Raw genomic sequence first — 8,375 nt, 5'->3', positions numbered from 1 at the left:
ATTCCTTTGTCTTTGGATATAAATCCAAAAATATATTGCTGTGATTTATGTGAAGCAGTGTCTAATTATGTTCTCTTCTATGAGCTTTATGGTTTCAGGACTTACATTTAGGCCTTTAATCTATCTTGAGTTTACCTTTGTATATGGTGGGAGGAAGTATTCGGTTCTCATCTCATGTGTGCAGTTATACAGTTTTCCCAGCACCAGTAACTGAGGAGCTTCCAGAACACCTTCTTCAGTCTTTAACAAAGAAAAGAACATGTGACGCGGAAAAACTTATAAGTGTCATATTCTTTTCAGGAAAGGGCTTCACTTCTGGGGCCAGTGAAAGTCACTCATTCATGGCTAACTCTTTGCAACCTCATGGACTGTAGCCTGGCAGGCTTCTCTGTCCATGGAATTCTCCAGGCCAGAATACTGGAGTGGGTAGCCATTCCCTTCTCTGGGACATCTTCCCAATCGAACCAAGGTCTCCTGCATTGCAGGTGGATTCTTGACCAGCTGAGCTACCAGGGAAACCCAGGGGTCCCTGATAAAAGGGAATGCCCCTCTGTGTGCAGATCTTTTCTGTTGTATACAAAAATCCAGCTCCTCAGTTTCTCATAACTAGGTACTTCCTCCTGAACTGGAGAACTGAGCATTCCAGTAAATGAAACAGCATCAGTGGCCCTGAGGGTTCATTTGTCAATAATTCAAGACTACAGAATTTTCCTCATGAGTCAGAATCCCAGTTATTTTAGCATTGGGAAGATAGGAAGGAAGAGATCAAAAGAAGTATTTAAAAGACCAATCTTCCCTTGTTTCCCAGGGTGAGTGCTAAGACATGGATGTGTGCATACAAACACAGACACAAAACTGGGAAAATTCCTCTTTGGAAACCTTGTCAAATCAAAGTTCATCCAAAGGTAGGAGGTTGAGAATTCTTTGGGACAAATATGGATAAGAGAAAATACACTGGATCCACTTTTTTAAAAAAATAACTTTGACTCCATAGGGATTAAAAATTCCAAAAGACATGGCGATTCCACCAACCCTGAATGCACATCCACTGCAGAATTAATTCCCCTCTTATCTCACTGAAGGAAGATATCATACTTTTTCCTTCATTCCCGAGAACTTTTAACTCATTAAAAAAGTACGGCTGACCAGGACACACAAAAACCTGCCCAAATCAGTGCTAAGAAATCTCACAATTATACCTCTGAGTCTTAATGTATCACTGTGAATGGTAACTTTGGGCCAAACAGAGCCTAAATTGAAATTTGAATTCAAAGAAATAGAATTATTGTACAATTTTTTGAAAAAATAAAATAAGGCATTATCCAGAAACATTTATTTTACAATTAGGTAAGATTTAAATAAAATTGTAATTCTTTCATCAGTGTGTTCTGTTTCTAAAACATAGAAAGGGTTATCATGTTGAATATAAGCTAATATTTATTCTGAAAATGACTTATTTTAGTCACAATGAGAGGGAAGCAGAAAATGAATAAACATCATATAGAGTACCACTTTTGAGCTAGAAGTTACAGAAGTTATTACAACTGTTGTATTGTTTAGTACACATAATGATAACTAGGTAAATTCTGTACATATATATATATATTTTGCAAATAAGATCCTGGATCTCATAGAATCTAGTTTACTTAGGTTTTCTCTAGTGGCTCAGTTCGTAAAGAATATGTTTGCGGAATAAGAGCAAGTATGTAGCAATTCTGAAATTATTATAAAAAAATGTAATCCCACAAACACAAAGAGACACACACGCCTAGGCACACATGCTTTTCCATGACAGGCAGAGCTGGAATAGTCTTGACAGCAGCACAAAGGTGATCTAGGATCTGGAAAATGATGCATCAGTAAAAAGAATCCTTGTGTCCCTGAAAGCACAAACCTGTTTAATGAGACACTGACACAGGTTATATTTTTTGCTATTCAATAGGTCAAATACTTGTTATTGAGACACTTAGATGCTTCTCACTTAGTATCGTTTTGTTGTCGTTCAGTTGTTCAATCATGTCCGACTCCACGATTCTATGGACTGCAGCACACCAGGCTTCCTGTCCTTCAGCATCTCCCAGAGTTTGCTCAAACTCATGTCCATCGAGTCAGTGATGACATCCAGCCATCTCATCCTCTGTCGTCCCCTTCTCCTCCCGCCCTCAATCTTTCCCACCATCAGGGTCTTTCCAAGGAGAAAATATCATTTTATCATCTGACAATAATATTATGTATGGTGCAGTTTTTATATCGTGATTACATTAATAAAATAAACACAGCAGTTAAGGATGTTATTCTAGGTCACACTGCTAATATGTGAAGACAGTTCTTGAAATAAGATACTCCGGGCATAAAACTTCCACTCAGGTTTGCAGAACCTGACTCCTGGGTGTTTGAGACATATTAGTGTGTGTCAAGAGTCCCCATGCCTTCAAAGTCTACTCCCTAAAAGGGTGGGTGTCAAAATACCCTGAGATTTCATGATACCTGGGAATAATTACAAACTCCGGGAAAACATGACATTATGAATACTAAATGAAGAGTGGTCTGAATTTCATGTGCTTGTAAAGATCTTAATGCTGCCATATAGGTATGCAAATACAAACACAAAGATGTTGTCTTTCCATTCTGGCTCCTTGAGTATGTGACCAAATGGATCAATGATTTGCAGCAAGGCAAAAATATTCCTTAAAATTCAAGTCTGTTTCTAAAAATTTATACAAAAAGATACCGGCTCTCTTCTATACTCAGGGGGAAATTGAAGTGTAAGGGAATTGTCTCCAATTCTAGGTCTCTGGCAGGTAAAGAAGATTCAACTTTCCCATAAGTCAAGCATCTACTAAATATGGGAACCTGAGTTGCATGAGAATAAGAGTGAAAGTCGCTCAGTCGTGTCTGACTCTCTGCAACCCCATGGGCTACACAGTCCATGGAATTCTCCAGGCCAGAATACTGGAGTGGGTAGCCTTTCCTTTTTCCAGGGGATCTTCCGGGCCCAGGGATTGACAGGACTCTAGCATTGCAGGCAGATTCTTTACCAGCTGAGCCACAAGGGAAGCCCAAGAATACTGGAGTGGGTACCCTCTGGAGGTACCCTTCTGCAGCAGATCTTCCTGACCCGGAAATTGAATCGGGTTCTTCTGCATTGCAGGATGATCCTTTACCAATGGAGCTATGAGGGAAGGGGGCTGCAGGGCACAAAGCAACCTTAGTGACAACACCAGAAAGAGCACAGCAACACAGAAGAGATGGAAACTTTGCCTTCATTTTTCTCAGGTCTCAAATGCAGGTCTCAGTTTTACCTGCAGCATCTCGTTTTTTGGTTCCTGCAAATGATGCTCCACATCTGAGATGAGATCTCTCATCAACTGGCTCTGCTGGACCAGCTCATTCTCAGAGTCAGCCAGGTTACATAGACCAACCTCCTCCTCAGTCTTCAGATTTTGCCGTTCCTTCAATTCCTCACTGTTCAGGATCTCTCTCAGGTTTTAAAAATCTGCCTGGATATTTTCTCTCTCGTGTTGTATTTCATTCTTCAGGACTGAGGGAAAGAGGAGGAGGAAAGCAATGCTTGAGGAAACTGACTTTTCCTGTTTTTTTCTGTCACTTTTCAAAGGTTTCCCTAGTAGCTAAGTTGGTAAAGAATCAGCCTACAATGCAGGAGACCCGGATTCGATTCCTGGGTCAGGAAGAGCCCCTGGAGAAGGAAATGCCACCCTACTGGGGTCCAGCCCCGGTTGGATCCAGGGATACCCTCAGGATTACAGCTTTGGCGATTTAAAGGGATAGCGTCAGTGGAGAGACTCAGAGGCCTAATTATAATTGGTTTACTTGGGAAATCAATATACCCCCACGCTCCAATTACTTTGGCCTAAAGAAAGAGTAGAGACAAAAGGAAAGAAAAGGAGACGAGAAAGAACGGCACGGGGAGACCAAGCTTAGTGAGCAGGGTCCGTAGCTTTATTTCTAGCAGGGACTTTTATACCTCAAGTTGTACATAGAAGATAATGGGGGATGCAAAAGTCATGTAAGTTCAGCAGACCTTAATCATTATCGCAAGGCTTTGGGTGATTTACATCATCTTCTGGTCAGGAGACCTGCTAACATTTTTCTTCTGATAAGAATTAGTCCACCAGAAAAACTTATTTTCTCCAAAGGTGACTTTTCTTAGAGTTTAATACCACTCCCCGAAAGCACTAAACAGAGTTGCATTCCTATAGGGCAAGAGTGTCATGGGGGTAATTAAGGAAAGAATTTATTAGCTTAGGGGTCCAACGTTATTATTAACATTAAAGCTTCTACTTATATTTCTTATATATCAACTATATTAATCAATACACTCCCAGAACACAGTGGGTAAGAAATATGGAAACTTGGCAGCAGGCATTAACTCAACAAAGAAATCTTCTATCAGTTCTATTTTAACAATTTTCTAACTCCCTGAGAGGCTCTGCATTGTAAGAGTAACTAAGTCTCCTTGTGCCTCATATGGCTGGGAGGCCATAAACAATCATATGCATAGCTGTAGGAGTCTGGAAATCTGTTAGGCAGGTTAGAAAGTTTTCTGAGGGAAACACAATTGGAACACACCTTATTATACCCTGGAGACTTATTAACTAGAACTTTAAGTTGCTTTTCTTACAGAGAAAAGTGGTTAGGGATAGCCCCTCGTGACTGTCAGAGGAGTTGGTGAATGTCATGAAGCAGTAAAACAGACAGGCTCAGGTTTTGGGGTAGACACTCAGGCAGGCCCAGAGGGGCACCCCTCGAGTTCTGGCTCACCTTGCCCACCAGATCTCTCCCACATGACCTTGTCATGGGCTGGGGACTCCCGTGCTGGCTCCCGGTACCACCCCACTCCAGTATTCTCGCCTGGAGAATCCCGTGGACAGATGAGCCTGGTGGGCTACAGTCCATGGGGTCACAAAGAATCAGACACAGCTTAGCGACTAAACCACTACCACCATCACATTTCAAATTAATGGCCTCAAGTCTGCATTACCGAGGCTAACCCTCAGCCAAAATGGGATCCTCATGAGTATAGCTCAGCCACCACACATCTGTCCAGGATACTCATGCCTCCCTGCATTACTCTGAACCCCTCCCTCCTTCCTTTGCCAAAAAGTTGAACACTGAGGACAGAGCCATGAGCCATTGCCAGATGGATTCCAAGAAGAGTTAAAGGCTAATAAACATGGCAGGAATGGAATGTGAAATTCACCAGTTTTCCTCACCAGAAAGTTGCTCTGTATGAATACCTCCCTTCCAATATCTGTATTCATTTGTGATATATTCCCTATTCAGCACCCACTCCTATCAGGGAAATGGTGAAGAAGAGGACTAGTCAAATGACTAACTGTCAGGGAACAAAGAAGAAGTCAGCTACTTGTGATCAACTCAGGGTCTGCTCAGATGTCTAACTCCTTCAGGAAGTGCCTCCTCCTACCTTCCAGGTATTAATCTCTCCTCTGATTTGAGCTTTCAGTTTCTCAGCTCCCTGCTGCTCCCTCCTCAGCCTCTTCAAAAATTCCTGGAGTTTCCACTGTGAATAAAGAATCACATCAGAATCAAGCTATGGTTTTCTCAACATCAGTGTAGAAAATAAATGGTGGAGAAATGAAGATGTTTTCCAAAGAGAATACACTTTACAGAACTGAGAACAGCAATTAGAATCCATGACTTTGGGGGGAAAAATGAGGTAGGGTATGTGTTCTTTACAACTCAAGCAATAGAAGTCACCATACACTTGCCAAGAGAAGACTGGTGCTCTTTGTTCTAGGAGAAACCTGATCCTGTAGCAAGGAAACAATTTCTATGTCTTCCACCTACTGTCCTAGTACCCTCCTGTTGAAAGGGGTAATGTTCTCTTGAACATCAGATCTCCACCTGTTAGCACAAGATATATGAATGTCTACTTCTGGCTAAGTATCTGTGTGTAGGGTTGAAGTGTCTAAGTGTTGGTCACTCTCAGGCATGTCGGACTCTTTGCAACCCCATGGCTTGTCAGTCCATGGAATTCTCCAGGCAAGAATACTGAAGAGGGTAGCCAATCCCTTCTCCAGAGGATCTTCCCAACACAGGGATGGAATCCAATTTCCTGCATCTCAGGTAAATTCTTTACTGTCTGAGCCGTGTATAGGGTTATTACTCTATAATTGGAGGAATGCACTGAAATGTCCCTCAGACATCAGAAAGTGAGCATATGAAGAAAAGAGATCACAAGCCCCAGGTTCATGGTGAACAGGTAATCAAAGTCCAGTGCAAAGTAGACATTTCCCCTCAAGTACCATTTCTGACTTGTCTTTCCTCCCTTCTGGTCTCTTACCTGGTACTTCTGGGCAACTTCTTCCATGAGGAATGTGTGGTGACCATGGTGTTCCTGTGATCACTTGCAAAGCCAGCAAATGACCTTGCCATCCTCCTCACAGAAGAACAGGACTTTCTCTCCATGGCACAGACAGATTTCTCTCTTGCTCCTCCAGGTTCACCTTAACCTCCCTGAGCCACTCCACTATGCTGGCCAGGTGCCAATGAGGCCGCAGGTTCATACTTGATTCTGAATACAGGGCACCTTCTCTCCCCTTCTAGGCCAATCACGGACTCCTTGTTGTTTGCAGTGTTGCAGGCTTGACAGAAGCTATGGCCACAGTCAAGGCTCAAGGGTTCTGTCAGAAGCTCCAGGCAAATGGGGCAGGTGAACTTCTCCTGTAAGTTCACTGATTTTCCTGAAGCCATGGCAACTTGTCCCCTCCTCCTACCTGTCCTGAATTCTGAGGATTCTCTTGTTCACAGATCTTTGCATTATTGGGAAAGATAAAAGAGACAGAGTAAAAAAAGGTAGAAATACCTAAAAATAATTGCTTATAAATTTAATGCAGGCCAAGACGTATGGAGGACCTAAAAGAAACTATAGAGAATCACGGGAAAGGGAAAACAAGGGACCTGACCAAAACGACATTTCATCATAATTTTAAGCACTTTACTATCAGTTCTTGATTCATATCGTATCAAATTCCATCCTTATCTGTACAGTGATTCTTGCTATTTAAATTTTACCAAAGGAAAGTTGCCTGGATACTTTTTCTACTAAGATACTTATATGATGCACCATCCATCCTGCTTTTTCTTTCCAGTGCCCAGGAAGCATTCTTAATATCAAAAGACTGAAACCACTTAAAGCCATTGGGCTTTTATATCCACTCTTCTCTCAGCACCGGATGCTGCCACTGACATCCATATGACTCTCTCTTATAGTTCAGTAAACTGTCTTCTGACAGTCTCTGATCATAAAGACCTGCTCTATCTAAATTATTTACAGTGTAACCATGCCATCATTTGCTATGCACTGACAATGATTTCCCATATCATCATGACCTAATATATGACAATGTGTTTGTATGTATAAGAACAAACCCTTCATCTGATGTGTAAATGGAGACAATGACTTACAAAGATCATGTGTATTCAATACACAGAATGAGGTTGAACTTAATATGTTAGGGGAACTCCTTCAGAGACCTGTCTCCTATCCCACTGAGTGAAATGAAAGAAAAGAAACTTCACGGACCCAGTTAATTGCTCAGAGCAAACAGTGAACTCTGCTAGGTTTTGTCTATATAAATAGTGATTTCACCTTGGCCTAAAAAAATTCATTGAATTAAACAAGTCTGATATTTAAAAGCATATAAACTTAGATGAAATGAATATCAGTCTTGAGAAAAAACATCTCAAAATATTAGTCCAGGTCATTAAACTAATTATCATTGATTAATTATGTGCTGGTAGTAGGGCTAATATCTGTATGAAGTAAGATTAGTGTAAAAGGAGGACTTAAATCCAAGATGACAGAGGAATAGGTGGATGTGAAGCACATCTCTCTCCATGGATACATCAGGAATACACCTCTAGACACAGAAGATCTTGCAGAACACCAGCTAAGAATGGACAGGAATACCTGACCACCAGAAAAGAATATATAAAACCATGCAAAACTCGATAGTACAAAGCAAGAAGGGTGAAAAAGAGGAGAGTAGGACTGGATTTACCTCTGGAGGGTGGAGGAACTGAAGCAGGGGTCAGATCCACACATTGGGACAACTGTTTTGGGTAGAGGTGAAGCAGTTTGGGTTGAGGCTGTTGGAGAGTGAAGCAGCTGATCTGTGGCAGTCTGAATGGAATAATAATCACATAGACAACCCTTGCTGCAGCCATATATACTCCGGAGAGGGAACAAGTCCCCCAGGAAGTGCAGCAGCTGGGAGCTGGAGCATAGAGATTGGAGAGCAATCCCAGGGCAAGGTTTGCTGTTGACTGCAGGGAGACAGCCCAAGGGGACTGGTGGGAGGAGAAGCCATGGGAAATGTTTGTGAAGGAAA

The 8,375-nt window shown here is 41.8% G+C and overlaps 1 pseudogene; it reads right to left on the bottom strand.

Annotated features, from left to right (window-relative positions):
- Nucleotides 1-3,405: 3,405 nt before the first annotated feature.
- LOC105003325 overlaps nucleotides 3,406-8,375 on the bottom strand; it is a 9,150-nt pseudogene continuing 4,180 nt past the window's right edge.

Source organism: Bison bison, unplaced genomic scaffold, assembly GCF_000754665.1.
Source record: "Bison bison bison isolate TAMUID 2011002044 unplaced genomic scaffold, Bison_UMD1.0 scf7180017857213, whole genome shotgun sequence".
Taxonomy (NCBI): Eukaryota; Metazoa; Chordata; class Mammalia; order Artiodactyla; family Bovidae; genus Bison; species Bison bison.
This window is presented reverse-complemented; position numbering and strand designations above follow the sequence as displayed.